Source organism: Micropterus salmoides, unplaced genomic scaffold, assembly GCF_014851395.1.
Source record: "Micropterus salmoides isolate LMB-PRFRI ecotype aquatic unplaced genomic scaffold, ASM1485139v1 Ms_hic_scaffold_11, whole genome shotgun sequence".
NCBI classification, from domain to species: Eukaryota; Metazoa; Chordata; class Actinopteri; order Centrarchiformes; family Centrarchidae; genus Micropterus; species Micropterus salmoides.
Genome location: NW_024040152.1, coordinates 11,391,948 through 11,404,971, shown reverse-complemented (window position 1 = coordinate 11,404,971; position 13,024 = coordinate 11,391,948). Strand labels below are relative to the sequence as shown.

General features: G+C 39.9%; 1 long non-coding RNA gene across 1 annotated transcript; it reads left to right on the top strand.

The window, feature by feature from the left end:
• Positions 1 to 2,539: 2,539 nt before the first annotated feature.
• Positions 2,540 to 9,284, top strand: LOC119897283. The gene is made up of 3 exons (XR_005443389.1): positions 2,540 to 4,309; positions 5,801 to 5,878; positions 7,125 to 9,284. It is a non-coding gene; the product is annotated as an uncharacterized LOC119897283 (long non-coding RNA).
• The last annotated feature ends 3,740 nt before the right edge of the window (positions 9,285 to 13,024 follow it).

The window sequence follows — 13,024 nt, the reverse complement described above, 5'->3', positions numbered from 1 at the left end:
CATTAAGGATTACGTCAGACATCTGCAATTCTCTTTCTTAATTACCTTAGAGAGCATTACATATTCAGTTTCACCAAAAAAGAGTAGGCTTTCTCCAGCTGGACATGGATGACGAAGGATAAGCAGGGGAACACATTTCCAGATGTGTGTATGTAGCACTATTGTCATAGCTTTGTGTGTGTTTACACTGCTACCTGTAAAGTACATTTAATTGTTAAAAATGTTTTAGAAATAATTGCTTTAAGTGCACAGCTGCATCTGCTTTGTAGTTATTACTCTTTGTTTAGGTCTGTCAGTGTGTGAATGTGTCTCCAGCTGTGTTCAGCATGCTGAGGTTTTATGGTCTCTCCTGACAAGACACACCAACAAACACGCAAAACCCAAATTTATAAACATTTATAACATTGAGTAACAGATTTGTTCTCACGGCTGCCTAAGAACAGTCCACATGAAATAAGATGATCTAAGCAAACATCAGACTTCATATAGTTAAGTGGTTAGTAACTAGTGGAAGTTCAGCCTCTCGACATGTGCCTCTACTGGATAGTGATCATACAGTGTCTAGCCTTGTCCAAACTCCACTGTGTATACTTTTCTTACTGCTTTAATCAAGAAAATAAGCAAAGACGAGAGGGATGACTACTCTCAATGACCAAAGAATGTAATTTAACTTGTAAAGGCCCTTAGGAGTTAGAATGAACATTAAACCCAGGGATCATTCATTTATATATTTTTAGAGCCATACCAAAGGTGCAGGTAAAGTTTCATAATTGTTATAATCAAAAGAGTTTGTCCCCTAGAGAGCATGAATTTGCTCTGCAAGTCTCATGACCAGATGTCTGTTGGATTATAAAATATAGACATTTTGGTATTTCTAGAAGGAAACTGGTCTTCCATAATAAGAAAGTGTTCAACCTCAGAGTAGCATGAAAGTAAACTGCTTTCTATTCTTTAGACTGTGATATTTCCTCTGTAAGATTTACAAATTTTTGTGTCAATCTGGCCAGTGGTTGTCAAGATATCCTGCTCTGAAGCGTTGAACAGATTTGAAGAGGCAGAACACTGAACAAGCATTTGTTTCCAGTTGATACCTCAAGACTCATAAAGCAGAAGAGAAGATGAGATTAGCAGCATTATGATTTGTACTTACAGACATGCTGAACTAAGTTCATTTTTGTTGGCAAGCTTTTGTGGCCACAAAACAGGCCTCAAACTAGACTGTGCATACAGTTCCCATATGAACAGCAAGGAGGGAAAACATCTGCTAAGTCTTTTTTTGCTTATTTTAAGTTACTTTGTCTTAGTCTTGCTCATCCTATTTGAGTGTTGTTAAAAGAGATAGAAGATGTGTAAGGCTACGGTCAGACTGCAGGCCTTAATGCTCAATTCCGATTTTTTTCCCAGATCCTTGTTTGTTTGTTTGTTTGACAGTTGACATTACTGTTTAAATGTGGCCCACATCAGACTCCAGTGTGAACTGTCCGCGGCCTGAAAGTGACCCGCATGCGCAGAAGAATAATACGACGTCACACGCAGCACGCTGTTGCAGACTACAGAAGTAAACAAAGAGCCACAGAGGTTAGCTCCTGATAGCTCACGGGAGACTCCCGTTTTTCATTGTCCTCTCACGGGTCACATTTCTCCCAAATTATGACAAGTGTTCACATCTGGCGCTGTACAACGCAACTGCCCCACATCTCTCTCTGTCTCTCGTTTAATAATGGCTTTTTGTGGAGTTGTTTCGTTCAGCGCGGCCTGTCTACAGCAGTACAGCTACTCAAGTGACGTCAAAGTCGCATAAAAAAGTCGCGACCTGAGTGTCCAGACCTTTTTATATAAAGTCTATGGTCCAGACTCGCATTTAAATAGATCTGATCTGTCGGATTTGGATCACATATGGTAACTCATGTTCCATTATATCAGTGACTCTTAACATGATACCTTCATTTAAGACAATAAAACAAATGAGGTTACAAAACCACTAGTCCTTATATTCTTGCCACATTAAAGAGTACACCCTAATTTAGTAACAGACAGAGACTTTGTGTGGCTGTACAACTGGTGCCAGCAGAAGCAAAGACTTTGTTGTGGCACTATACACATGGCCTGCCCTACAGCAATGATCAGAGAACTACAGCACACTGACTAAATCTAATACAGATAGCCAGTTCGTCACAGGAAAACAGTTATGTCTCTCAGCACTTAAGTATATAAAAATATAAAAGCAAAAACATGCAAATTGTGAATGCCATTTCATAGACCTCAATAACAATTTCAATTTCAACCGCAAAGTTTGTCCTAATTAAATGACATAATTAGTTAAACATTTTGGGAAATATACTTAATCACTTTGTTTCCGATAGATGAGAAAATCTATACCCTTATCGTATCTGTGTGATGGTCAAGTACAGAGCTGTAACCAAGAGGCAATTAGCTTAGCTAGCAAAAAGACTGGAGACAGGGGGAAACAGCTAGCCTAAACAGCTAAACATGAACACTTCTTAAACTCGCTAATTAATTAATATGTAGCTTTCTCATTTGTTTAATACGTACACAAACCACTTTCTAGAAAGAACAAGTTGTGATTTAAGAGGGAGTAGAATTCTGCAGTTATTTCTAGACCAAAAGCATTTTTATCTCTTTTATTAGCTAGTATTTCAGTGCAGTGTGTCTCTATGAGCTATGCCCTGGCAACCTCACGTGACACACTCAGAAAATGTGTCTGTTGTTAAGAAATACAGCATGTAACTACTGCCAAAAACACATTAATTTTTTAATTTCTGTTTGTGTACAGATAAAATAAACAAGATACAATGTGTTAATTAGTGAGCTATAGGTAAAGAGTATTCTTTAATTCTGGACAGAACCAGGCCAGCTGGTTTCTCCAAGTGTCAGTCCTCTGTGCTCATGCATTATTCCCGCGATAATTTCTTGTAGTCACATCAAAATAAGGCAAAATTAGCAACTTTTACTGTGTTATAAATTTGAAGTGGTTTGTTACCAAGCGAAACCAGGTACAAGTACAGCTTTAATAGTTCCACAATTTGGAAAATACAACTTTCTTGCAGAGAGTTAGCAGAGCCAGGCTAGGTGTTTCCCCATTTTGAGATAATCACCTGCTCATGGTATCTTCATATTCATCATAGAGACATGCAAGCAAATAAGTGTACTTCCCAAAATGTCAAATTATTCCTTTAAATTGAATTTGTGTTAATATTGGATTTTATTTAGCGGTGACTTTCAGTAATGGTGGTTTATTTTTTATAGCCATTTTGTCACCAGTTAGTAGTTCTTTTCACCAAATGAGAGTTACAGCTGTCAAAAATTCCCACGATCTTCAACGTAGAATTAGGAGGCTGATGTGAACGGTGGCTGCAAATGATGACCTGAGCGAGCGATATGACGTGAAAGTGGCCTAAGCTAAGTTAATCATCTCCTGGCTCCAGCTCCATACTTAAATCACAGACATGAGAGTGATTTTCCCATCTAATTCTTAAAAAAGAAAGCAAATAAGTGTATTTTCCAAAATTTTATACACTGGTTACTAATGAATTGTTCTGTTCTGAGACTGAAAAGTACTCCCTTTTGTCATCAACAGTGTGATATATAATGTGGGTATGAATTTTACCAGAAAGTAGTATTACTAAAGACTCATGCAGGCCAAGGAATAACCCCTCTTACTCATAATCATCTGAAACCCATCAGTATGTAGCACATGATTGTTTACAGCTGCTCTATGTCTCTGTGTGACCTTGTCCTGTTTCTGTGAAAGAATGAAACACCTCTGTTTCTTGTCTCCTTTAGGATGACATCTTGGGACATTGATGCACTGTGTAATCAGCCTTCAGTGTGTTTGCATTTAATGTGATGCATAAGAGTTCTGATGGTATGTCCAGTCTTGCATATTTTGCCTACACATGGCTTTAAGAAATAACATGTGCTGGCTTAAATCTGAGGAGGAAGACAATGAGAAGATCCAGGCCAGCTGATGTTGGAGTATTAGGGAGTTAGTGTAATTTGCTCAGACACTCTTGTCTTTTTTTATACTATTTCTGAACTTTTTTCTTCCACTACATATTGAGCAAACTTACATCTGACTGAATTCCCTCTTCTTCTTTTGTACCTTTCTTTGCCTTTTCAATTCATCCATCAGGAGCATAGTGGGAAATCCAAAATGGCGCAAGAACGAGTGTGTCATTTTCAAACTGCCCGCTAACTCTGAACATCTGGTCCTAGAGGGAGGAGGGTGACCCTGTCAATGGGAGCCCTTGTCTCCCCTGTCAACAGCATGAGAACAGCCCACCACAAGGTGAACAAGGAGGCGTGTGTGTGTTTTAAATGTGTGTGTATGGGCTGATGCTATTCATACTGGAATGATGTTTAACAGGCATCGTTAAGACTCACAGATTCATGGAAGGAGCTACTGTAATTTGAATGGATTTATAAATAGGTTAAAAAAAAGACGCAGCAAAAGTGCCCTCTTGAATGCCCCTTCTGTAATTAAAACCAGATAATGTGCCCTCTATGGTAACCCAGTGTGCAAGGAATTGTGATGCAGTGCCCTCTAGGGGGTACCCTTGTATGAGGAAGTGATGTAAAGTGCCCTCCAAGGTGCCCCTATATGCAAACAATGTGAAGAAGTGCCCTCTGGGTGTGCTTCTGATGGAAGAAATGTGATAGTGCCCTAATGGACACCCTGGGTACCAATCGAAAAAATGTCATGCAGGGCCCTCTAGGGTGCCCATTTGTGTAAGGAAATGTGGTAAAGTGCCCTCCAAGGTGACCTTATGTGTTGTATGTGTTGGACAGAGAGGACCTAAAAGCAATGCTCTGGTGAAACAGGTTTTAGTGAGGGGGAAAAGGGAAGTGAGGGAGAGGTGGATGCCAGGGAAACACGGGCACGGGGGGCCGAGGCGCAGGCAGGTCCAAGGAGGCTGGGACGAGGGAACTGGGAGGCAACGGGGGCCAAGGGAGAGGAGACACGGGAGGACTGGCTTGGGGGGGGGTGTTGGTGGAGGAGTGTGGTGGCAGGCTGACCATGAGACCCGAGAGGACGCCGTGGAAGAGGTCCGAGGGGAGAGGGAAGGGTGGCGAGCCCAGCTGACACAACGGAGGATGGAGGTGAGTGAACCTGGAGGGAAGACAGACAGACAGACGGGGTTAGACACAGGGAAAACAAAGTACAGGGAAATGGAGATGACGCGGATTACTCAGGAGCTTGAGAGATGAATTGGCACCAGGTTAGGAGCAACGACGATCAAGCAGCAATTGTGTGGAGAACCGGGGTTGAAGTACTGGCAGAGATAAGGCTGATTGCTGACAGGTGTGGCAGGCAGAGGAGGAGGCTGACGAGGTGCAGGTGTGGATCGTCAGCTGGGCTCAGGAGCAGAGAGAGAGGAGGAGACACAGACAGGCAGGCCAAAACACAAGGGGAAAAACAGAATCACAAGAAAAAAAGGAGATATAAACAGGACACTCACCGTCAGCCAGGCTGCCACCACAATACTTATGTGAAAACATTATGATGCGCCCTCTGCAGGGATGGATTGCTGTCGGGGATGTGCCCAGGGACCAATATCCCAAAGGGGCCCATAGAACTTTGTCATTAATTATTGCAGAAGTTATGTTGCACTGAAGTTTCATTTCCAGGGGCGCTTGAGAATACAGACCATCTATGCTAGCTTTTGTCTGTGCCTGAAAGGCATGAATTTCTGATGAATGTGTTGACACATTCAATTTCTGCGCCCTGTTGCCCACCATGTAAAGCTGGTGGCCTTCTTGTTTTTTTCGCCTCTGACAGCCTTAGTCCGCCACTGCAAGACACACAATACCAGAATGATGGAACCTTTCCCCAGCACTGACACAGCACTACAACAAAGTGAGTAAGTCACCCTGGTGTCCCAAATGGTTGTCAAAATTTTGTTTTAAAATTTTTAGAGCTTCATCACCCCAAATCATTAGCAGCATGATTAAAAGGTGAGCATGATTAAAAGGTGACACTGAGGTGTGCGACACACCTCAGTGTCTTCTTTTTCTGACTGTTAGACGTGGAGGTTGTAAAGAAAATATTTTTTTTAATAGTATGCTGCTGTTACAATGGTTTAAAATCTAAGATAAGTCACTCCCTGTGGTGCAAGACTTCCTGCCCGAGAGCAAAATGTCATTATATGATTAGTAAAACCTTGGGTCGCCATTATGTGAAATGGAACACTCCTCCTCCAATCTAGGCTGATGAGATAGTGTACTGAAGCTGTTTGGTTTTATCCAAATTCTAAATGTTGAAATATGAGAAAATCAGGTCCTGGTAGCTGGGAATATTTGCTGGCTTTACTGTACCTGCCATCCAAATGAAAAAGACTGAACAGAAAGTGAATGTGCACAATCCCAAATACACTTGCGCCAATCCCATTGGGTAGAGGGAGTGTTAGCTTGGGAAAGATCTTGTCCATTGATGGTGATTACGATCTCGCAGCTGTCCCCACTCAGCACAGTCAGCAGAGAGAAAACTCCAGGAGGTCTGCTAATGTATGCTGTGGAAGAATGCAGGAAAACTCAGCTGTCTGTCTGCACCTCTCTGTGTCTAATGATTTCTGGGTTCACGCCACATTCTCTTCAGACACAGAGACATAAACAGTAGAGACACATTATTAAATCAGATACTGTACTTACCTGATGGCAGCTGCTGCTGCTGCTGCAAGGGCCGAGAAATTCGAGAATGAACTTTTCTCTTGTCTCTGTTAATTTTTGTCATGGTTCTAGCATTGACAGTCTGTCAGTCTGTCGGTCCGCCACGTTGGTCCATTCTCATCAGCCTCAGCTGTACAATAATTAGCAAATGGATGCTAACATGCTAAACTGAAATGTTTAACATGGCAGACACTATACCTGGTATATATTAGCATGTCATTGTAAGCATGCTGATGTTAGCATTTAGTTTAGTTTTTTAGCAAATACTTGTCCTTGTGTTTTTGTTCATGCGCTGTCTATATTAGGCTATAAGATAAATTGTGAAATGTAATGTCATGTCAGGACCCTCTTGTAAAGACATCTCTGAAAGCCTTTTCTGCACACAGTAAAATTAGTCCAAGAAACATCTGACTGCACTTAATTTTTTTTTATTACAGATATAGACACAGACAGCTGCTGACTGGAACACAGAGGAGCTTTCATTCTTAAAAAAAGAGAAGACCCATTTAGGGTTTGCAGTTTGACTTTTATTCACTGCTTTCATCACCTTAAAAAAGTGAAGAACAACTCTTATCACATTAGCATCACAATGTTCTGTCAGCTGAACATATCCAGGAGGCAATGGGTTTTGGCAGCAGTCCTGTGGGCGTTCATCAGCTGAATCATTTTCAGACATCAAGTCAGTCAAACGATTTGACATATGAGAATGTAGAGGAAAATAAAGCCCCCCAGCACTGTGCTAAGAAACCACAAGGCTTTTACTCATCATTATGCCAGTAAAGATACCAGATTTTCCCAAACGTTGAACAATTTCTGACTCTCACATCCTCCTCCTCTTCTTCTCGGGTGTCTTCCACTCCTTTATTCTGTATCTGTTGGTGTCAAACAGTCCTTGAATTTCCTCTTGCTGCCCCTTCAGATGTGAGCTTTGGTGTGGGTGGTTGAGACACGTCTCTTTCTCTTTGTGTGTGCTGTAAATATTTTCTTCAATCACAGAGTCCAACCTCTGTCTAATCTCTAAGACACACATCAAAGCACAGGATGAAGCAGATGGGTTAAGAGTGAGTGCACGTCTCTTCCATTAAGGATTGTGTTTGTAGTAAGAAGGACTTTATTACTTAATTTCTACAATTCATAGATACAAATAAACAAACAAGGATTACATTATATTGCATAACATTTGTGTAAATGTACACAATACAGGACTGTGACTTTTGAAAGATGAAATAACACAGTTTGTTGCTCGTAGAAATTAAAAAAGCTAAATTCATAAGCTACAAAACACATTTTTCCTAAATTTAATAGAAGGGTTATACCACAACACCATTGCTTTGGCTAGGTCATTAGGTCACCTAATGGCGATGTCTTTAAAGCAACTGAAGGGAAATACAACGTGCCATTATCCTGTAATTACCACTTGGGACCACAGTGGCCTCTGTTCAGCAAAAGTTAACAAAGCCTACACGTGATTTTTCATGTTTCAGCCCATTTACGTCAAGCTACATAAATGTACTGGATTAAACTAAATTGCAGATCTCTGCTGCAGTCAAATTTCGTGTATGTGTATTTGCCCAGTAAAATATTGTATTTCAGGTTTTTTTTTTAAAGGAAACTGTAGTTTATTTTGATTCAGTCCAACATACCCCATCCTAATGCTGTATGATAACACTGTTTACTAAAATACAATGCTGAGATGTAATTACTAGACCTTTTTGGATAAATTCAACTATAGAGTATGTACCTGTTAAAATGTTCAGATTTACACATTTAAAAGAGACATACTAATATGTTGATGTTTTTTGTCTTTTCATGGGGTTTGTTGACAATAAGAAATATAATAAAAACAAATACTGGCAGCTTTATTTTTATTTTCCAATACATGTGGTTACATTACCATTCAATAACATAATATTGTTAACAAAAATATATACACTCTTGAATGAATGATAAATTTCATTTGCTGACTGATTGGCATCTACTTTTTTGTATGATACAGACGTTAATTTGAAAAACAATCAGCAGTAATTGGAAGTATACATGAATTGTTGGTAAGAAGATAAAACATGGTATATTCCTTTAATTCAAAGCCTTCCAAGTGTTTCAGTCTTTGATTTTTTTAATCCGTTGTTTTGTACTTTTATTTTCACCTGTTCACCCAAACTAGTACGTTTAGGCCATGTGCACTGAAAACCACGCCACACATTCTTTGACTTTGTTGCACGAGAGAAAAAAAGAATTGAAACTGAGAACACCAACAACAGTCATAAGAGATCTTTTTTTTAACCTACTGTTTCTGTTTCTCTCTGAGCCACCATTCTTCCCACACAAAGCCAAATAGAGCCGGAGGTAGTCATTATAGGCTTCCCAGGGTAATGCTTGACTGACTGCTCAAGTCTATTCTCGCTCAGTCAGGGTGAAGTGGGTGCACAGTGGTTCTTAGAGTAGACTCTGGGTGACAAACATTCATATAGGGTGTAATTCTTGTGGTTGTGTTTTCAAGCCCAATGAGGCATGGGTGGAGTGCCACTTACTAAAACAAAACCAGGATTTCCCAAGTGGTGCCAGGCACCCATGGAGAAGAAACAAGTCTGGTCCAAATTCTGGCTACACGCTGGCCAAGATGTGAATTCCCTGGGGGTTTGGCTTGGGATCGGTCCCTTTCTTGCTTATAGTTTGCTTTCTGTAACAGTGGTAGGAATCAGGAAACAGGACTGAAGTCTGTCATCAGAAGGTTATTTCCATGTTTGGAGGTACACTGTGTCAGCTACCTGGTTGCTCTTACTCAGCAGACTGTTTGGGTTTTCTGTCATGTGGCTATTGTCTGTCAATTTGGAAATTTGGTTAGTTATGGATCAGTCTGGACTGTAGCATGGCACTGAGTCTCTAAGCATGTGTTTCTAATCAGTGGAAGAAGTTTTCAGATCATTTACTTAAGTAAAAGTACAAGCAGCAGCATTTACTTCTGTAGCTGGTCAAGGTGGAGCTAGTTTGAACTACTTTACACCCAGTAAAGTAGTAAAGTCACTTGGTTTCTAATCTAAAGGTCAGGCCTCCTCCGAAAGGTCACAACATAAATCTGAGGGGTCATGAAATGATTAACAGGATAGGAAATAGGGAAAATAAACTAAGTTCTAGTTATTTCTGTGTGTTTTGTGAAATATTCAATATGTATACCTCTCTGGGCCTCTAACAGTGATTTAAATGAAATCATCTGAGATGGTGAAATATATGTTTGGTAGGACTGCTAATAACTCAGACATTGGAAATATGACAGGGGGGCCTGACCAGACAGTTTTCTTGTAAGAGATCACTAGAAAAAAGTTTGAAAACCACCACTGTAATCTTCAACAACGTGTTGAATCTTAGTAACAAATAACTGAACCTGAAAATAAATGTAGTAGAGTAAGCAGTGCAATATTCCCCTCTGAACTGTAAGGGAGTAGAAGTATAAAGTAGCAGAAAATAGTAAGTAAAGTGTAAGTAGCTCAAAAGTTTACCAGTACCAAAAACAAAAGTACCATTTTTGAGTAAATGTACTTTGCACCACTGGTGTTTATGTTCTGTTTGTGTTCTGCAACTGCTTTATCTGAAGATGTAACAAAATATGTTTCCTGTCAAACTTTGCATCACAGCACAGTTAACAATTCCTTTACATGCATCACGCTTTGTTGCATGTGTCATTCATAAGAAGCACGCACTGTGTAAATATGTAAAAATCATTTAGCATTTTGACAGAAATAGATAACAGCATGAATTGAAGCACACACAGGGTGTGTATACTTTGGCTCTGTTTAGATTCAGAAAATTAAGACCTGCTCTTTTCATGCCTTTTTAAAAAAACGGGCTCTGCCCTTTACACATGTGCGCTTTCTTTTTAAAGGCAGCAGTGGCTGAAATTCCTGACAGGCTATCATTTCCCCTGAGAAAATGAATGTATTTGAAAAATGTGGCAGCAAAGCTATATCATTTTATTTTTCCTCGAAGTGACGCACAGTGTTCTGTGTGAAATACACTGAAACAACATGGATAAAGGTCAGTTTCAGAAGCCTGAATATTACATAGATAACATCTTTTCCCGTTTTAATTGAATTCAGATACCACAAGAACCATTTCAGCTCTAGGAACACTTTAAACTCTGCAGTGTCCTTTTTTGTGTTTGATTTGGATACAAACACTTTTATGTTGTATTATTAATTTGGTATCACCAAGTGACTACAGTCTCATACAATTACAGAGTAAGTGCATAGAACAAATCAGTCATTGGATGTCCACAATTCCCCCTAGTTAAATTAAGACGCAACAGAAATAATTGTTTGTGGAGCCAAATGAGAACGATTACAAGTCAGAGTTCCCCTTTACTTTGCTTCCAGGCTAGAAATCTCAGTGTAGTCATGGAGCCAGGACTAAACTTCAATAAAACAATTACAAAATCTGTCTAAGATCATCTTAAGAGCATAATTCAAGGACTCATGTCTCAGCAGTAGTCTTCAGTACTGTAAATATGTCTTTACAGGCCTCTTTAAAAAGCCAATCAGACAGCTGCTGCTCCTCACTATGAACATGAAAGTGGATCACATCTGTCCAGTTCCAAGATTGTCACACTGGCTTTCTGTGTTTTAATGTATTGCACTTAAACTGCTGTTTCCTAAAGCACTGATTAGTTTATGGCCAAATTACACATCTGATCCGCTCCTACATTATGGACCGTAAAGACCTTTTGCCGAGATAATGCATCCACCTCACAGGTGTGGCATATCATACCTTAGGCTGGCCACATTAAAAGGCCACTTGAAAATGTGCAGTTTCACTGTAAAAATAATAATAATAATAATAATCCTTATTTGTAGAGCACTTTTCAAAAACAAGTTACAAAGTGCTTTAACAAGTGTAAAGAATAATACAAAAAAAGATAAGAGCATGAAAATTTAATATAAAATTAGTAAAATATAATAAAATAAAAGGGATAAAATAAGTCAAATAAGATCGGGAAAAGCTCTCCTATAAAAGTATGTTTTAAGAAGGGACTTAAAAGAGTTCACTGACTCAGCCGACCTGATTTCCTCGGGCAGGCTGTTCCAGAGCCTCGGGGCCCTGACAGCAAACGCTCTGTCCCCTTTAGTTTTCAGTCGAGACTCTGGAACAGACAACAGACCTCTGCCCGAGGATCTCAAGGTACGTGCTGGTGCGTATGGGACTAAAAGGTCAGAAATATAACAAGGCGAGAGGCCATGAAGAGCTTTAAAAGTGATCAATAGAATTTTAAAGTCAATTCTAAAACATACTGGGAGCCAGTGTAATGAAGCTAAAATAGGAGTAATGTGGTCATATTTCTTTGTTCTGGTTAAAAGCCTGGCAGCTGAGTTCTGGACAGTCTGGAGTCGATCAATAGATTTTTGGGTTAAACAGGTGAAAAGGCTGTTGCAATAAACCAGGCGTGATGAGATGAAGGCGTGTAAAATGGTCTCGGTGTCCTTAAAAGTTAACATTGATCTAATTTTAGCTATATTTCTAAGTTGATAAAAACATGATTGAACAAGCTTTGTGGTGTGCTGCTCGAAATTTAAATTACTATCAAACCAAACACCAAGGTTCTTTGCCACAGGCTTAATGTGATTTACTAGGGAACCAGCAGATGGCAGTATTTGATTTGCCATCTGCTGAGACCCGATGACCAGGATTTCTGTTTTGTCTGAGTTCAGCTGGAGGAAATTATTTGACATCCATTTTTTAACTTCACAAAGGCAGTTGTTAAGTGAACTCAGCATTCCAGGGTCTGTGGATCTGACGGGCAAGTATATTTGTGTGTCATCAGCATAAATATGAAAAGAAATGCCATGTTTATGGATAATATGTCCAAGGGGAAGCAGATACAAGGAAAACAAAATGGGTCCTAAGACCGACCCCTGAGGCACACCATATTTAACTGGACAGAATGAAGAGACATAGTTGTTTACAGACACGCAAAACTTCCTATTTGACAGGTAGGATGAAAACCATTCTAGGGCAGTACCAGAGATCCCCACCCAGTGCCTCAGTCTGTCTAACATGATGTTGTGATCAGTGGTGTCAAAAGCAGCGCTAAGGTCCAGGAGTACCAGGACTGAGCACATACCTTCATCAGCAGACATTAAAAGGTCATTGGTGACTTTAAGCAGGGCAGTCTCAGTGCTGTGGTACTTCCTAAAACCAGACTGAAACTTTTCAAATAATTTGTTATTTTCCAGCACAGTGAGCAGCTGTTTGGGCACAATTCTTTCTAGAATCTTTGCAATAAAAGGCAGTTTTGAAATTGGTCTAAAATTATGTGGGAGGGAGGGATCTAAACCAGGTTTCTTTA